Here is a 19427-nt window from a genome sequence, read left to right as displayed (position 1 = left end):
GGCCTGTTAGCTAATTGATTTTCCAATGCTAAAGCAACTGCCTGGAACCCAGTGTATACGGTTTATCTGAAATCCACCGCAAAAGTTCAAATTTTCCCAAGTAAGCTACATGCACACTCCAGACTGAAGTTTCACAACACATAGGTCAAATATTTCCATAAGATTGAATGGACTTTTGGTTGATTCACAAATAGGTACACAGAGCTCTGTGGCCTTGCAGGAGGTCTCTGCTCTCTGAATGCCTGTTTAGTTATGGAGTGTTTTCAAGCCCTGTGCAGGCAGATGATGTAGGAATGATATTTGAACATTACTGCCTAAAAATGACAAATCTAAGCCATTCAACTGTCGTGAATTGTGATGTGGTTTTATCACATATTCTCCCCCAGGAGAAATGTAGTTTGCATGAAATGGGTCCACCGATGTGTTTTCTCGCTTGTGTCTCAAATAGGAAATCCTGATTCACTTCGGCCCCTCGGCACGTTGGTGCGACGCCAAAAAAATGGCTTTCAGGCGGTGTCACTTCATGGATGTCCACTGTGACAGCATGTTGACAAGCATTCACGGAACGATCCAGAAAAGAAAATCTAATTACCATTAAACGCGAATGAGGCTCCAGCTTCGAGATGACTCCAGGGCCTATTACCTAAAATTAACAAAGAGCGAGAGAGACAGTTACCCCCCACACCCCTCAGCCACCATCCTCACTGCCTCCCCTCCTCCCTCGTCCACTTGCAGGCCTTCAGTGGTCACGCATTGGAAGCCCTTGCCACAAGCACTTTTTCACACTTTGTCTCGACATGGGCATGTTTAGATATTCCCGGCTCAAATATGCGTGGGCTTAAAAAAAAAAAAATCAGTGGCACTGTCGCCGTCGTCTTTGTCGACGTTTGTGCACGCCAAAGTTGCACAAAGTCGGGCAAAGCTTTATTTGGGAATCCCAGCTCCGCGCTGCTGCCTGGCAGGGGATTATGTGGTCTGCTCCAGGCAGCTGTTTTGTGTGTGTGTCCCCTGTGGTGGGCGTGCTGTGGGGACCAGTGTGTACGTGTACTGTACCCGGCCGCGGAGCCGGGCCCCACACGCGGCCGCACACAGAAAGAGCTATTGTGTTGCAGGGGAAGTGTTTTGGGCCGCGCGGCAGATGGCTGCTAACAAAATATCATTACATTTCCGCTCCGGGTTGTGCTGGCAGCCAAATGATAATATAAAACTCTCAAACCTTGGCAGTAATGAGATTCTATGACCTTATTACCTAGGAATACACCATGGGAAAACGAGCCGCACAGAAAGCTGAGCCCTATGTGATGCTGATTTTTTCACTCCGTTTTTTATGCTGCTCTGTTTGCCCTGCAGAATGCGTCTTTGGCTCTGTGTGAAAATGTGTGTGTTATTTTGAGTGGAACTTTGGCTGTGTGTGAAAATGTGTGTGTTATTTTGAGTGGAACGCTGTGAAGATGCATTATTTTCTTTTGACAGTGTAAAGTGAAAAATGTCAGAAGTTCTGCAGCAGCAGATTTTACCTGGGGGGAAAACATTATTTGCATTTTTTCACAGTAAAGGTTTTTTTGGAGTTCTGTTACTTTGACAGCAGAATGTATTGGAATGTCTTTTTAGTAGTGCATGTAGTGTGATTTTAATTTATGAATATTCCCCACGTTGCTTATCCCATGTCTCCAGCCTGGTCTTTACATACGGTATTCAAACACTTTTTTATAGCAGGACTGACACAGCATCACAAAAAAGTAGGGCTATGAGATCAGGAGAAAGTAGCACCAACCAGGAAGTGGTATTTCCCCAGTTAAAGGGCTTAATTTCATCCTTTCCTGTTTTTTTATATCTTGTACTGTTTTTCTAATTGTCCACAACCCTATATTTTACTTTTAACAGCAAAGAAGGGGGAGGGGGAGGGGGAAGTGCCTTTTGGGGCAGAGTCACCCTTGGGGTTTTATAAGATTCACCATTTAGGACGGGAGAGAGAAGAAATGAGAGAATGAGAGCAGGGTGTGGAAGATTAGCTTGCCCACGAACAGAATGATTTAATTATTAATCATTGAGGGGGTGCAGCCCAGCGTGGTAGAATAGCTCTTTGGATCATTTCACTCACTTCTCTGCAGTCCAGTGTTATTTCGGAAATGGGGGGGGGGGGGGGGGTGCGCGGGGGGGCACAAATCAAGGTCTCACTTTAGGACTGGATTTCACTAACATTACGTTTTGATATAAAATGACTTTCCAGGCGCTGTTATCAGGGGTTCTGTGAATCGACCAGTTTTCTTGATAAAGAATGAAAATACGTTGTTATCTCACCCTTTCATCTCATTTAATCCATTTTCTTTTGTCGTGATTAGTGAAAGCGAGAGTCTTCTCAATGGATGAGGGTGTTCACACCAGGCAGTTGGGACCCACAAGTTTTTGTTTTGGTCGTTGTTGGTGTTGTTTGCTATTGTTGTAGGTAATGGAAGGCAAAACAAATCAGTGTTGTTGTTCTTCAGAGCTACAGCCTGGGATTTTTTTTTTGGTCACTTTTGGTGATGGCATTATTACAGTGTAGCAGTCCCTGCTTGTCTGACATCTCTCAGCCATCTCGGTCACAGTGCGGTCATCACACTTGTGTGTGTGTCTGTGTGTGTCTGTGTGTGTGTGTGTGTGTGTGTGTGTGTGTGTCTGTGTGTGTGTGTGTGTCTCATGTTCAGGCACAGAAGGCCAGTTAACTGTAAGGGTGTAAGTCAAAGTCACATTCTATAAATATGAACATACATCCTGATGAGGCGGCTGAAGCCTGTGCTCTTGTAGGGACATGGATTTACCCGTAATGCTTTTCATCATTTGTCCAAAGTATGGAATTCTGGGATTGTGGGGTGTGTGTGTGTGTGTGTGTGTGTGTGTGTGTGTGTGTGTGTGTGTGTGTGTGTGTTTGCGTGACCCCTGTCCTCAGTGAATGCATTCCCTTTGTCTGCTCTGAGAAAATGTTTGATAATCTGTGCAGTCTCAACTCAGCTGAGTGGAGACAGACAGACACACGCACACACACACACACACAAAGTTATCAGTCTAAGCATGCAAATGTCATCGTTAAGCGACTTGTCTGTCTTAGATTGTGTGCTCTGTCAATTTCGACTGATCATCTTTATCTTTTGGTTTTTCATGATCTGCCTTTTACTAAACAGATCAACACCAACCTGATTTTTTTTCTCCCCAAGTGTCCAGTGTGGGCTGTCGGCAGGGAATGCAAATGAACTCAAAGCACAAAGGGAACAGTTTGCATTGGAAGTCTGCCATAGCAATGCTAAGGCCTCAAATGTAAAACCAAGCTAGAGTGCTTGTGGAAAGACTTCTGCTCCCTGGTGTCACTCAATGGATACTTTTAACACGTTGAACTGCTGTAGGGTGGTGGGATTTTGATATGTTTTAAATAAATTATAAACCCATATTCATTACTTAAGGGGAAGAAATATTTGAATGTATGAATGTAGCATCTTATTAAAATTAGTAGATGTATATATTTTTTAGTCTGAGTCAAGCTAATGGGATCGGAATTACTTCCGAGTTTAGAAAGCTTTCATTTTCACTTGGCTGTCCATAATTGGCATTAAGTGTTAATAGGAGTCCATCTGGGGTTATGAGTTGCTAATTGGTGATGGAGGGGCAAAAAGATCTCCCATTGTAAAGTGACAGGTTGGAAAAAAGAACAAAGCACTAACTCTAACGGAAGACAATTGGATGAAATGTACGGGGCGGGGCGCATTAGTAGTAGGTCACCCCCTTATCGCTGTAAGTGACTCGCGCTCCTGTTCTAATCTTTTTAATTAGTTCCCATCATGCTCAGCCTCACGCTCCCTCTTTTTCAGGACCCGCACCAAAAAAAAATAATAATAAAAAAAATACAAAGGGACGTTATTTGAAATGGGGCGGGGAGGATATCTCCGCTGTGCCCGCTTTGATTGACAAGCTGGGTGATTTCCTCTGGCTACGTGTGCGGGGGAATCAAGTGGGGACCAAGTCCCGGGGGTGGGGTGGGGGGGGGTTCGAGTGCTGATACCATCAAGTTCATTTACATTTCCGCGCACCATGAAATGAAAGGGCCAGAGATTTCAGTTACCGCTTCATAGTGTTGGAACGTAGCTCTCGTTATGCATGTATGTGTTAAATTTGTTACTCTGTGTGTGTGTGTGTGTGTGTGTGTGTGTGTGTGTGTGTGTGTGTGTGCGTGTGCGTGAGAGAGACAGACAGACAGCGAGCGAGAGAAGAGTGTGAGTGTGTGTTTATGAATGCTTTTTTCCCCCTCCAAAAATGGGCAAAGTAATAGAATGAAACAGTGAATGCTGGCTGCACCGTGATGTATGAACCTATTGATGGGAATTGAATTTTTCAGGGAGGAGGGGGGCAAATGGGATTTGGTTGCAGTCTGAACTGATAATGATGTTGCCCAAATGGATTTGTAATGGCTATCCATGGAGGTGGCGGCCAGCTCAAATGGTTTGACACAAATATTAATATAACTTCTGATGGGGCCGGCGGCCGGGCAGACGAATGACTGACTGCACCTCGTCTGCTCACACCTGGAAGTGTTTGCCCGGCGTAGCGTGAGTAATGTGCGCGTATACGCTTTCTGACGTGGCTGCATATGCTAAAGGACCGGGCACAGGAGGACTCTTTCTGACGTGGATGCATATTCTAAATGACCGGGCCCAGGAGGACGCTTTCTGACGTGGCTGCATATGCTAAATGACCGGGCCCAGAAGGACGCTTTCTGACGTGGCTGCATATGCTAAATGACCGGGCCCAGAAGGACGCTTTCTGACGTGGCTGCATATGCTAAATGACCGGGCCCAGGAGGACGCTTTCTGACGTGGCTGCAGGAGGGGATTCACTGTGGCAAGTTTTAAGAGCAGGGAATTGGTGTGAAAATGATGCAGCTTGTCTGTGTGATTTATGTTATTTCTTCATCCTGAACACATATGAATGCAAATGTGCACGTCTCATGAAACCACCACTGCTCTGCGTGCGTGTGTGTGTGTGCGCGTGCGTACACCTTTTGTGAATAACATATACACATTTGTATGTATGTACACCTTTTGTGAATAACATATACACATTTGTGTAGAATATTAAGCTTTCTGCACTTCTGCCCAGACAGTTTCTGTGAGTCACCATGATTCTGGATTTACAAAGCAGTTTTGATAATCGTGCATTCGGGTCTATTCGGGCCTCTGTCCTTGTCTATCAGTCTGTTACTCACTCTCTCTCTCTCTCTCTCTCTCTCTCTTCCACTCTCTCCCCACTCTCTTTCTTTCGCTCTCCTTCCCTCTCTCTCTCCGTCCCTCACCTCTTCATGTCATTCTTTTCTTCCTCTCTCCCTGGTCGGCTGTGCTTGAAACTAGTTCTCAGGATCTGGTTCATGTCTCCCTCCCCGCACTAAGAGTCTGGCGTTCACTCACCTCCATGAAGTATTGATCCCAAAATAACATCAAAGCCGCTGTTCCTTCAGACGTGGCATGGAGGAGAGGCTGGGGCAGTCAGTGGAAAGTGCTGGGGAAAGCGGGCCTAACTCTGGGCTGGCATCCAAATAGACATCCTCAGAAACATGCCTCCTATGGACCCCGACCTTAAGAGAAGCTTTTATTGTCAACCTCCACAATTTTTGGTGTCTTCATTTTCACTCATCTTCAAAAGAGACCTTAAAACAAGCCTCTTTTTCCAACATTGATGTCTGTGGAGTTATGGTCTTGTTGTTTTGAAAGTAGAGACTCAATATTTTCCACACACCAGGTGTGTCTATTAGGGCAGTGTGTGTGCCTGCTATTCCATAACACATTGACTCTTTAAAGAAGGTGTACTCATGTTCGATATTGCATTATAGACTGTATGGCTGCTATCAGTGTGCTCTTAATTATTAAAAGAAAAATCAGAAACTCACAAACAAATCCTCACAAGATCATGAAGGAACTGTAAAAATGTATATATCAGTTTCAGTTATTTTTTTGCAATATTGTTTGGGTTTGAACATTTTTCGATAGTCTTTTTATCCCTACTTATGTGGATGTAATTCCTAATTGTTTGGGGTTTGTTTGGAGAAATCTAGTAGTATGCCTCAGCGTGCATGGCCTCAGATATGAAAGTATAGGATTTCAGCATAGCCATGTCAAAGGCACGTTTGGAAGGTGGAATATTCCCTTCGTCAGACTGCACTTAGTGAGCGTATTGATCTGTGAATGAAAGGCAACCAGGAGAGCTGGGCCTGAAGCACTGCATACCTCCACTTTCAGACTTATTTGTCTCCATGCCTTCCACTGTGTTTTTTAATATCTATTCCTCACACGTTTCTCTCCTCTCTCTGGTGTCATCTGGAATGTTGATGTGCAAGCTGTCACTTGCCTTCCCTTTGTGCAAATCCACGAAGCCGATACAGCTACGCCAGCTCTCATCTACCAGTGTTCTCATCCTTTGAAATACAGTCTGCAAAATGATCCCAAATCGATCACAAGACCATTAAGGAGTTCTGGTCCTATTGGCCATAACTCCTGTTAATAGTCTGAGAAATGACTGGCTAGTTCCCGCATGGCCGTGTCTATCCACTGTGTGCACGGTGTATCTCCTCCCCTGATAAATCTTCAAAATGGCTGAGTAATGGATGAACTATGGATTTCTTGAACAGCCCTTCACATTGGACACAGTTGTGTAAGTGGACTGTGGCTGTTTTGATGAAATTCTTTTTGTCTGCCAGGCTGTTGTGATCTTCCACTCAGAGGAGGAGACCAGTGAGGGGCAGCTTGGGGCTCATTGCCTCTGTGACCAACTCATTTGATTAAACTCGCTAGCTAATGTGCATTGCGCTGGCTTTAATTGGCGAATGGTGGAGCTCCCTCTGTTTATTTATATATATATATATATATATATATATATATATATATATATATATATATATATATATATTTAAAAAAACAATTGTAATGGCCGCTCAATCTAGAGACAATTATCGTGTGATCTAATGGCTCAATTAGAGAGGGAGAGAAAGAGTTTGTGTTCGTGTTAAATGTGTGTGTGTGTGTGTGTGTGTGTGTGTGTGTGTGTGTGCGTGCGCTGCACAGATGCTTTTTAAGATTGTTTTGCAAATTAACCACTGTGTATTTATTGAACTTGACTGAGCACTGTGTACTGCAGTCTGTGTGTGTAATGAGGGCCAGAAGGGGTGGAAGTCCTCGTTGTGAATATCTGTCCATTTTCAATGATTCAAATGAGACCCAAGACACCACTGACATGGGGCCGTTCAGTTAAGGATCTGCTCTCTTTGTTCCTTCCTGTGTCTCGCACGCCATTGTGGAAATGGGACAGAGTTTAGAGGGCATTTGAAAAGATTTGTTTGGCACCAGTGGTCATTGAATGGTGTTGCTCACACAGTTTTACACAGAGAAAGGCCTCACAAAGCCGCTCTTGTTCGACACTGTCCGAGAATCGGAGTGTTAGGCTGGACACACACACCGGCCCCTGCCTCTCACATCTGCGAGCGCTTGGCTGCCAAAGGGTCATGGGTGGCAGGGAGGTCACCACAGCATAGGTCAGGAGGTCAATTGTGGTTGAGGTCAAAAAGTTGGGGCCCCTTCAGAGCAGCCGCCCATTCGCTTGATGTTGGGAAGGCGGAAGAAAGGGGGCTGCAGCGTGCCGAAGAGGCTTGACGTAGGGAGAGCACCTCGGCTCCTAGTTTGCCCCAATCACTTGGAAAGGAAATACCGCCCAGCATTCTCCAGTGACTTGAGCTCAAACCAGTAATCTAATGATTGAGTTCAAGTTCAATACACTAAGCTGTGTGAATACGAATACCTATGGTGGGAAAAGGCAATATTTGAATGTCAGGGCCATGAAGTCAACCTAGTACAAACAGAATGTATGTGTGGCACTGGTCTATGAGACTGCTGCATTCTGCAAGGCTATTCTTGGAGTTAATTTTCGAAGGTTAGCTCAGTGCAAGGTGATATCTTCTCTGAGGAAATTTAATTAGTCTCTCACGGAATGAAGGTACTTTATTACAGCAGGTTAAACTTGGAGGGGAATTTCGAACTCTTGTGGGATCCGGAAGTGAAGGATTTCTTTCTTTTTTTTTTTTGTATTTGGCCTGAAGTGGGATTTTGGCATTGATCCAAGGGGCTCGTCTCTGGTGGAATACTACTGTTTGCCCTTCAGATGAATATTTAACTTAGACTTTTTTTAAATGCATGGAAAAGCATGATGTAAAAAATGTTGGCAAGATTGGATGTTGGAATGTAAAATGACAAATGACAAGAGACATGAAAAGAGAAAGGAAAGGGGAAAAAAGAACACACAAACACACACTCACACACACACACACTTCTACACATCTACACACCAACCTTACAGTACTTGCACAACCTCGGTTTTTATTCCATGGCTAGAGATTCTCATTGACTCTTTCATATCCACCCATTCAATTTGGCGAGTGCCGTGTTTGAACCCTTGATCCTGACCGATACTGAACACATTTCTTCATGCCCATGAGTGGTTCACATGCAGGAGCCCCGGCATGGAGACTAAAATGGGGGGGAGGGGTCGCCGCAGAGTGGTGTCGTGGTTCTGTCTGACAAGAAAAGAAATGAGAAACAGATTAGCCAAGGATTGCTGTCCTCGGAGCACGCTCACCACCCTCAATTTTGTGGGCCCCCTCACCTAGCGCATAATGCCGTGAAGCGATTTGGCCTTCGCCTCTCCAGCGAATGCATTTCCAAGGCCCCCGTGATGTCTTTAGATAATGTGACATTTTGGCGGAGGAAAGATACCGTGAAATCCCGAGTGCCCGTGCTGGGCCGCATCCGTCCTGTCCCTCTGTGGGCTCTCCGAGCTGCATTCCAAACAGATCCCGCCTGCCGCTGCGGTGCGGCCGACGCAGCCGTGAGAAGATGGAAATTACAGATCAGAGGCGAGGTTGCTGGAAGCACAGCCATCAGACCCAGAAGCTCAGGTAGTCTGAGCTTGGAAAGTAAGTCCTGGTGCAAGACTTGGCCAATATTGCTATACAGCTATAGGCCACTGCCCTGTCAGTGACCTGTAAGGTATCTCAAACGTGGCCCTGCTATTAACCTCCTCCTAGGCTTGGCATTGGGGAATTTGCCACCAGTCACCTTCGATACAGGAAAGAACTTTATATTTTTGAGATGAAACTGAATTATTCCTTACTATTATCATGTTTGTTATTGGCGGAATAAGGAAGAACGGGGTGATTTTTGTTTTGTTTGTAAGAAGTAGGTTGTGTACTTTTCCCTCTTTTCTTTGCTTCTTGGGTTGTATTGTCTGTTTAATTCAGAAAGGGGTTTTCACACAGACTGCTCTGTTGTCATAGAGGAGCAGTCTGACAACAAAGCAAAGGCCAGGGGCTCTGGGGGGAGTCTGAAGTGCTCTCTCACCACGCAAGGCATACACCTGCTGTAGTCCTTCTGCCTTGTCTTGTTTTGCACGGTGCAGTGTGGTATACCAGTGGATATATGTTTGACAGAAATAATCAGCTAGAAAAATGAATGCTAATGTACACACATAGCACATAATAACTTATAAATAAGTAAGTATATAACTATAATAAATAGCATATAATAAATAAGTAAGTATATAACTTTCATGAATAAATAATAAAACCCATCTTCTCTTCCTGAAAGGAGGACCTGCCTTGGCAGCATCTTGTGACACCTTTGACTCTCATGAAGGTTTAACCTCTGCCTTCTGCCGTATCGGGGGGTGGGTTGGGGTCATCCTTGTGACTGCCGTTAATCATAAACAGCTGAGTCGGACGCCCAGACACGAGAGCGGCGGGGCTCATTTACGTACAGTAAAGCCTCCCGCCCGAATCAATGCGTACGTGAGGGTCAAGCGGGATCAGGGTCCTCGGAGAATGAGGCACGGCAGGTCAAGCACAAGATAATGGCTGGGGCCCAGAGGTGGAGCACACACACACACACACACACACACACACACACACTTGTGTGCACACATGCATATGGCTTGACAGGCCAAAAAGACTTATTGGGAAAAGGAAAATTAGATTCGCTTCCGAGAATCTCCCCCTTATTTCAAGGGGAAGTGAGCAAAGATTGTATCACTTAGGAAAGGAGTGGTTCCTTTTATAGATTTTTTTTTCTCACTCTCTCTCTCTCTCACCCTCCCCTGCTCTCACTGAGCCGAAGAACAAGGACGTGGTCGGTGTCCCTGTCAGAAGAGGTGCCAGCCTCCCGTGGCGAGGTTAACAGCCTTTGCTGAGGTGTTTGTTTGTTTCATTTGAGGAATTTAGCCAAACGTGGCCCCGCAGCTGCCAGTGGAGCATCGGCCACTCCGCAAGGCACCGAGCCTCTTGTGCGCCACGTTGATACTGTCCTAGCCACACACTTCTGCACACTTCTCCTCACTGCTCAATGCTCCAATTTTTGTTCTCACACTGTGTGCTTTTCTGAGTCAATAGTGGGAAGTGTTTTGAGTGGGTTAGAGGTAAAAGAAATAAATTAAGACTAAAATGGAAAAAAGAAATCACCACCACCACCACTCGCACCACCAACCTCCATGTTAAATCATCTGTTCCAGCTCCCTATTTATACCCCCCTGCCAAAGGTTTCCCACCCATCTGTCGAAAAGCTAAATCAACGCTTGCGCTGTCAAAACAAGCCAAATATACAGTCATATAGCCCCACAGGATTAAATAACTTCCATTTGCTGTGGCAGTGGGAGGCTGTTACTCATCATGAAGCGCTCCCCACAAAGGCGGATCACCTTTCTTTTCTTGACGAGTCAAGTTCATCCTTTTAGCGTACCTGGCCATCATCTAAATCGGGCTCTGTCGCTTGTGCAACCAAGGTGTGTCAGAAGCGAGAAGTGGTGCGATTCACAGCTGCTTGAAAGATGATGTCATATGGTCAGGGCATGGCTGGTTGTGTGTGTGTGCGTGCGTGCGTGTGTGCGTGCGTGTTTGTGGAAGAGGGCAGCAAGGTGTTTGCCGTGTAATAAATGTACAGGATACGCCTGTGTGTTTTATAACCCCAGAACGGAGGCACTAAAGGGACGACCCCGGCCCGTTGTTAATCCGCGTCCTTGTGTCCTCATTCCTCTCTCATCCTCTCATCTCTCTCTCCCTCCCTCTCTCTCTCCCTCCCTCTCTCTCTCTCTCTCTCTGTCTCTCTCTCCCTATCTCTCTCTCTCCTTTCCTCCCTCTCTCTCCTTCCCTCTCTCTCTCTCTGTCACTCTCTCTCCATCCCTCCCTCTCCCTCTTTCTCTCCCTCTCTCTCTCCCTCCCTCTCTCCCTTTCTCTCTCTCCCTCTCTCCCTCTCTCCCTCCCTCTCTGCCTCTCTCCCTCCCTCTCTCTCTCTCCCTCCCTCTCTCTCTCTCTCCCTCCCTCCCTCTCTCTCCCTCTCTCTCTCCCTCCCTCTCTCTCTCTCTCTCTCCCTCTCTCTCTCCCTCTCTCCCTCCCTCTCTCCCTCCCTCTCTCTCTCTCTCCCGCCCTCTCTCTCTCTCTCTCTCCCTCTCTCTCTCTCTCTCCCTCCCTCTCTCTCTCTCCCCTGCCTGCCCTTCACCCCGGCCCTGACACCCTCGTTTATTGCTCTGGCGCTCCACTGCCACTCCTCGCAATATAATAATAATAATAATAATAAAAAATGGTACTGCTAAACTGTCCGTCACTGTCCGAGCCATTTTTCCCTCCTGCTATTTTGGGTTCCAGCGGGGGTAAAAAAATGCTGCTGAATCGGGACTGTCACCGAAAGATGAAGTTTCACCTTGCCGCACAGTCGTGAGAATAACATTACGTTGGGCTGTTTGCGCCGGCAGATGGTTTCATCCAAAGTGACTTGCTGCACTGAGAAGGCATATGTTTTGTCAGTCCTCCTAGGGAAATGAAAGCGTGACCTTGGCTTTGTTAGCACCGAGCACTCACCATGCGGCGCTAGCGGAGAGCGTGTAGGGGAATCGGACATATGGCTTTAAGCGTATAGCATCTTTCCGCTGCGCGTCTGACAGCTGGCCAAATCAGGGGGTGGTGGAGTGAGTTCTCCCCCGGTCCGCCTCCACCTGCCAGAGGACGTCCTGTTGCGGCCAAGCGTCACATCAGCCATGCCCACCCCCACGCCAAACAGGGGTCGGCCATGCCCACCCCCACGCCAAACGGGTCGGCCATGCCCACCCCCACGCCAAACAGGGGTCGGCCATGCCCACCCCCACGCCAAACAGGGGTCGGCTCTGGCCAGGGCTTCCTGTGCGGGGTCAGGTGGGCCGTTGAAGGTCTCGCTCACTCGCAGTCACCGCCCACTCGACTTGGCGTCAGGATGAGAGAGAGAGAGAGAGAGAAAGAGAAAGAGAGCTCTCACTTCCACTCACCATCTGGTGTGGCTCGTCTCCCACCCCCCCCCCCCCCCCCAACCTGCTGCCTCCTCCACGCCCTCTTCACCAGCCCCCCCAGTGCCAACCACCACGGGCACCAAGTGTTCGCCTACAGTGCGAGTTTCACAACACATGTCAAGAGAAGCTCTCCCTCCCCACCGCACACTTCTGGAGACACCACAGGAGCAGATCAGTCCTCTTCTCCCTCTCTCTGTTTCCCTCGCACAGATTCTCTCCCTCCCTCCATCTCTACATTCCTCCTACATCCCCCCCTCTCTCTCCCCCCCCTCTCCCTCTCTCTATCATTTCTCCCGTCTCATTTGCTCAGAGCCATTTCCAGCCCTATCCAAGCTGCCTGAGTGGTCGCACGTGAGCGAGTAGAAGCCAGAGAGTTAAGCTGCCGTGCAGACTTGCGGTAATTACTCTGTGGGTAATCAAAAGATAATTACAGCACAGTTGGGGTTAAGATTTGAACCATGGTGCATTTCTTTTTTTTGTTTTGTTTATTTAACAGACCTCTGTCCATTTGAATGGGGGCATTCCATTGGCGTGAATAGGAGGTATTCCATTGGCATGGGTGGTGGTGGGGGTGTAGTTGTGCAGGGGGCATGTGGGGGCATGTGGGGGCATATGGGGACTTGTCCACTCTTAATCAGGGCCCTCTTGTTCTGCTTCATTGCCCTCACTCAAACAGCTGGTTCCCTTTCCCCACTCTTTCCTTCTTCTCCTTCACTCCTCTCTCTCTCTCTCTCTCTCTCTCTCTCTCTTCCCCCTTCCGCTCCCTCTCTCCTTTCTACTCCTTTTGTTCCAATCTGCATAATCTCCGGTAGTTTGCTCAATTAATTTAATTGATTTTTGGAGCGGCTTCGTAGCCGTAATCAATACCCACAAGCTGCACTGCCATTATGCAAATCAAGTTGCATTAGTAGTGCCTGGCTTTGCAGCTTGCTGATTGGCTACCTATGGGATGTCTGGGAGGCTACCTTCCTCTCTGTCATTAAGTGGGCTGCCTGTTTTTTAGTTTGTATTTTTCTTCTTCGCCAGAGTACTTGTCAGAAAGTGTGTGCATGTTTCATAATGTTTCTGCCAGTGCAGGGCGAGGCAGGAGCTGTCACACAGACTGAGACCTCAACATTTAATCCATTTTTCATCAATGTCTGCTAACGAATATGCAGAGAGCCTGAAGCATCATCCTTCCACACAAATGCGTGACACACACACACACACACACACACACACACACACACACTCTCGCTCACAACTCTCTATCTCTCTTTCTCTCTGTCACATTCACACAAATATACTGTCATGCACACTCACAGCTTAGCTCACCCACATACACAGAAGAGTCTGTATATTTATTTGTGTCTCAATATAGCGCCTGAGAAGGTGGCATTCACTTCAGTGTCCAGCTCTTCAGTAGGATGGTGAGTGGGACGAACTCTTCAGTGTCCAGCTCTTCAGTAGGATGGCGAGTGGGACGGGTGTGTACTTCGGTCCACTCCACTTGGTGGAACCTGTCTTTCTACACTTCCTCTCACATGGATGTCTGCGTCATAGTCCACTGAGAATCCCTCCAGCCCCCCTCTCTCTCCCTCATCAAGCCCCTCTTCATCCCCTCTTCCTCCTCTCTCTCCCTCCTCCAGCCCCTCTTCCTCCCCTTTTCCTCCCCTATTCCTCCTCTCTCTTCATCCCCTCTTCTTCCTCTCTCTCCCTCTTTCTCCCCTCCCCTTCTTCCTCTCTCTCCCTTTTCCTCCCCTATTCCTCCCCTCTTCATCCCCTCTTCCTCCTCTCTCTCCCTCCTCCAGCCCCTCTTCCTCCCCTTTTCCTCCCCTATTCCTCCCCTCCCCCTCTTCCTCCTCTCCTCCAGTCCCTCCTCTCTTTTTCCTGGCCCTCCCGTGGCTGCCTGGTGAGCTGTGGCTTGTTGTGCAAAAGGATGAGCAGCCCAGAGATGCACGCCAGGCCCAATATCTCTGCTCACACGCAATGTAAAGGCTTCGGATGAGATGCCAGGGGAGACCTTATCTCCCTGTAGCCTGATTCCTCTCACTGGTGCTTGACTAAGGTGATGTGGAGGTGTGTGTGTGTGTGTGTGTGTGGGGGGGGGGTGGTTGGCAGGAGTGAAAATGGTTCATGAAAGCACCAAGGAGATGCCTCAGTGCTTTGACTAAAGATACATCATACACACCAGGAGCTAGCTGAGCTATTAGCTAAGCACCAGTCACCCTCATTTTATCAATCTACTACTACTATTACTACCACAATTGTTTTTGTGGCAGCTCGCATGGAAGATCCTGTCCCAAACTAGGTCATGAAAATAGATCCTTATTGTGGCGTAGGGGATGAGGGATACGTTTCAGTGTTTATTTGTCTTGATGACACACATGACATATGAATATGTGCCCAGGCACACACACACGGCTGTTGTGTAAAGGACAAGCCGGGGGAGGGGGAGGGGGCGGGGGAGGGGGCGGGGGCGGTGGTGGAGGAGAGGGGGCTGGTGTTGGCGCTATAATGACCCAGACTTGCAAGGACGCCGGTGAGGCGGATGTGTCAGATGTCCCCAAGCGAGTCTCATTGAGGTGGCAGAAAGAAGGGGGGGTAAAAAACAGAAGAGAAGGAGGGGGTGGGGGTGGGGGTGGGGGTGGGTAGGAAATGGCAGAAAGTGAAGCCTCGCCGCAGAGATCTGATGACTATCACTCCCCCTGTTGCCTCTGTTGCTGTCTTGTTCTCTGTCTGTAGTACATGAAGGGCTGTGCCAGGGGCAAGGAGCTGACACTTGAATGCTTGTCATTGTTTGTGTGTGTGGCGTTCTAGCGCCTTCCACCACACACACAACGGTGGCGTTCTAGCGCCTTCCACCACACACACAACGGCGCCTTCCGCCACACACAACGGTGGCGTTCTAGCGCCTTCCACACACACACAACGGTGGCGTTCTAGCGCCTTCCTCCACAAACACACACAAAGGTGGCGTTCTAGCGCCTTCCACCACTCACACAACAAGAGGCCGATCGATTTGGGTTTTTCTAAAGCCGATACCGATTTTTAGCGGTCGGAGTCAGCCGGTGGCCGATGTGACCTGCCGATTTTTTGGGCCGATTTTTTTAGGGCCGATATGCTATCGTATTATCCTTAATTGGCATGCTAACAATCATACTAGTAAGAGGAGGCACAACACTTGTAAACTTCACACGATTTATTGAAAATTGAACATTAAAAAATCAACATATGATAAATAACATATGTTCTATATATACACTATATATTTATGTATAGAAATATTATGTAGGCTATTATATAAAAATGATGATAAATGATAAATAACATATGTTTTATATATACACTATATATTTATGTATATATTAGAAATATTATGTAGGCTATTATATAAAAATGACTGTAGGGGCCTACTCATCGATTCATAACAACAAGAATTAACAAATGTATGACTTCTTGCAGTCTGTTAGTCTATTAATTATTCATTTTAATATGTTTAACAGAGTGCAAGAAGACTTCCATGATGTGACAACTTCAGATAGTTACTTCAAAATGGCAAAATACATGTTCAGGTTATACAGTTTCACTGTGGAACTTCCATGCCTTACCACAGACCTAGGTTTCAACAATATAAAACTCCGTCTCCCAGCATGCTGTGAGCATGCATCAAATCAAACATGTATACATCGCGGGATTACAATGTTTTAAAACGTTCACTTGTTATTTGTGGGTCCTCTTTTTCCTCAATCATTTCACTTAGATTGTCCGTTACTTAAGTTTAGATCGTAACATAGCAGTCACCAACGTTGAGGGCGGGGGCTTGCATAGTCGGCGCATTCCCAACGCACTCGTAGCCACAACGCTAAGCAACTTTAATTTCTTCTTCAACTCCGATGCAGTTGAAAACGAATGGACATGGGATGACAGTGTTATAAAGCGTTCACATGTTAGATTTGCGTCCTCTTTTTGTTAAATTTTCACTTAGATTGTCCGTTACTATAGTTTAGACCAAAACATCACGCTGGTCACCAGGGGTGTGTTTCTCGACAGTGTCGTTGCTAACTAAGTTAGCAACTTACTTGGTTGCAATGCAATTTCCCATAGGCAACCTACTAAGTTGCTAACTGGTTAGCAACAATGCTTTCGAGGGGTCCAGCATTGAGGGGGCTTGCCGGTGCATTCCCAATGCACTTTCGGTAAATGAAGCAACATCACAGATTACAACCATAAGAGAAATCTACGACTTTGGGACACTGGAATGTAAAAATTGATGCCTTACCTGTAGACAGTCTTGCTCCTTCTTGAAACCAAAGATTTTCTTAGTTCTAAATAGACCGTCTCTTTTAAAACCTGTTCCAAGTAGCTGCCCGCAGATGTGCCTGACTTAAAATCGGCGCGGCCAAATAAGAAAATCGGCCGATGCTGATTGATTAAAAAATAGCAAAAATCGGCCGATTAAATCGGCTGGCCGATCGATCGGTCGGTCTCTACACACAACGGGGGCGTTCTAGCGCCTTCCACCACACACACACATCGGTGGCGTTCTAGCGCCTTCCTCCACACACACACACACACACACAACGGTGGCTGGAGTGACTGACGGCACTGTTGCCATGTTGGGCGCAGCTGCACGACGAACCCCCGTACCCCCACCCCCCCTCACCACCCACCACCCCCACAACCACTCCACCTATAGCCTGCCACCTCTCGTCTCAGTGTGGGGAGGCGTCTCCGTAATCTGCTGGGATTACTTGGGACAAATTGCTGTTTATGGTGCTATGCATCCCATCCTATGCTGTGGCTTGCTTCATTAACGTGCTGTAGAGCGTTTGTGTAGGAAGGAAGTCCTAGCTCAAAGCGTCCATATACAGTATACGTGGTTGGGCCACCCAGCTGCAGATAGGTCATTGTTATGTGCACAGACAAATATTCCAGATTGGTCTTCACTTTAATATTCCAGACTCCCTGTGTCGCTGTCTGTGACTCAACAGTCAATGTATAGATTTGTTCACTGGCATTTGCTGGCGAAACTACTGATTGTACAGGATTGCTTTGCCTTTGCTGGATTTTGAAATGGATTGCGCTGACAAGTGCTTGCTTTCAACAGCCCCCTGTGATTATAATGTTTAATTTTCCCTCAACTCTCTTTGGACGATTATCTTGTTGGTAACCTTGTTGAATTGCTCTGTTCATCAGGAAGAAAGAGTGGCATGGCACATTAGCACAATGTTACTGTCTGAAACAAAATTACAGTGCTCATTCATGTAGTCTTGTACATTAACAAGTCAGTTTCTCTTCAAAAATGTTGTCTTGCCCTTCTGGTATGTTTAGAATAAAAGTGTTGGGTTGTAGTGCGCTGCCTCTCTCTGTACTACGCGTAATCGCTTCCCTTCTCATGTCCAGTTATTCATTGGCCTGGTCAATTAGTTAGCCAATGATGTTACAGCATGGCAATGAGAGTTGGGCAAAAAACGTATTTGAGTATTTTGACACATTATGTTCAATTGATGTCTGATTGGGCCTGAGTTTTGAACTGGCTCACTCTCCTTAAAGGGCTTAAAATAAAGTAGAAGAGGTTTGTATTGACACATGGATAGTTGAAAGGACTTCATGAGTTGTCTCTATATACTATACACTATATAACCTTCTTCTCTGCCTTTTAGAGCAGTTCTCAGGATGCATTTTGGTTGGAGGAGGTATTACTTGAACACACAAAATGAACACCATTTCTCCTCTTTCATAGGCAATCTTGAGCGCCATTCACTTGTGAACCTCATAAGCCAGGGGTGGCTCAGAATGTCACAAAGGCCCTATTGCATCAGCGGTGCTAGCAGGCTAATAGCAAAGCACAGTTTTATTTACTGAATTCCATTAGCCCACTTGTGTGGAGTTGACATGCTTCTTTGATTGACAGAGCCGTTTCAATAGAGTCTCAATAGAAGTCATATTTTTCACAGCTTTTGTGGCATCTTTTTATTGTTGCTGGTGTTGTTTGCATGGTAGTGGTTGTTTTTCTTTAGGCATTGAAAGGGAAAGGTTGGGTGAACTCAATTCAGAGGAGCGAGAAAGTCAAAAGAATCTGCTTGGCTGTGCTCTCTCTCCTTGACCCAGGAATGGGATTGGGGTCTCAGACTCTCATGGTTGTCATGTGTGGTTTGTCACTCACAATGAAGAGGGAAGTTAAACCCTGCCTTAAAAAAAGCAGCTGGCTAAATGATGCTCTGACCTAGGGCACTTCATAAACACACACACAAACACACACACACACACACACACACACACACATATATATATATATATATATAGTCATACAAATACATACACACAGTCTGTCTTTGCCTCTCTCCTTTTCCCCTTGTTCACTTCCATAACCCTTTGGAAAAGGCGAACGAGCATCTCTCTTTATTAACATTTGAACTGCATCCAAATCTTTTAGTCCCTGTTATAGACCTCAAGCCTCCCTGCTTGAGAATGGCTCCCGTTCCTGTTTAGTTGCAGTCAGAGCTCTAAACCCAACCATACTAATCAGCTTACCATACAAATGTACATTTCCGCAGTGGAAGAAATGGGATAAAGAGATCAAGGCACCTGGGTCCATCTCCACAGGCCTCGCTTGAAGGCTTTGCCAGACTCGTGCAGGACGAAGGAGGACCAAGCCCTTGTTTGTTTGTTTGTTTGTGTGTTTGTTTGTTTGTTTGTTTGTTTGTTTGTTTGTTCCATAATTGCATTATTCCAGAGCTGAAGCGGAAGTGTACCGTCTACCTGAACTGTGGTTCACCTGGCACAGATGTTCATTCTCCTTCTAAGCTTCCAAGACTTCTGCTGATCTTTCCGTCCTACTCTGCCTGCTCGACCTGCCCTCCTCCTCCTCCTCCTCCTCCTCCTCCTCACCTCCTCACCTCCCCCCGCCCAACCCTCTCCACAGCTCGGATGGAAAGGAAAACAAGAGTAAACGGACTACTCTGAGATGGTTTTCCTGCCTCCCCCTAGAAATGGCAGCGACTGGGTCAGGCGGGGTTTGGGAGTCAGAAGTCATGCCGCCCGATTCTGAGCAGCCCACTTTCGGCACTTCC

At 46.8% G+C, this 19427-nt stretch overlaps 1 protein-coding gene across 3 annotated transcripts in view; it reads left to right on the top strand.

The window, feature by feature from the left end:
- Window positions 1-19427, top strand: part of ptprga (protein tyrosine phosphatase receptor type Ga) — a 235713-nt gene that overhangs the window by 10071 nt on the left and 206215 nt on the right. The gene's annotated exons all lie outside the window — the stretch shown is intronic.

This window comes from Alosa pseudoharengus, unplaced genomic scaffold (genome assembly GCF_046254945.1).
Source record: "Alosa pseudoharengus isolate Yale_2024_CS ecotype anadromous, Long Island Sound unplaced genomic scaffold, YU_APseudo_1.1 YU_APseudo_1.1_scf_5, whole genome shotgun sequence".
Lineage (NCBI taxonomy): Eukaryota > Metazoa > Chordata > Actinopteri > Clupeiformes > Clupeidae > Alosa > Alosa pseudoharengus.
Note: the sequence above shows the minus strand (reverse complement) of the source record. Positions and strands in the feature narration are given on the sequence as shown.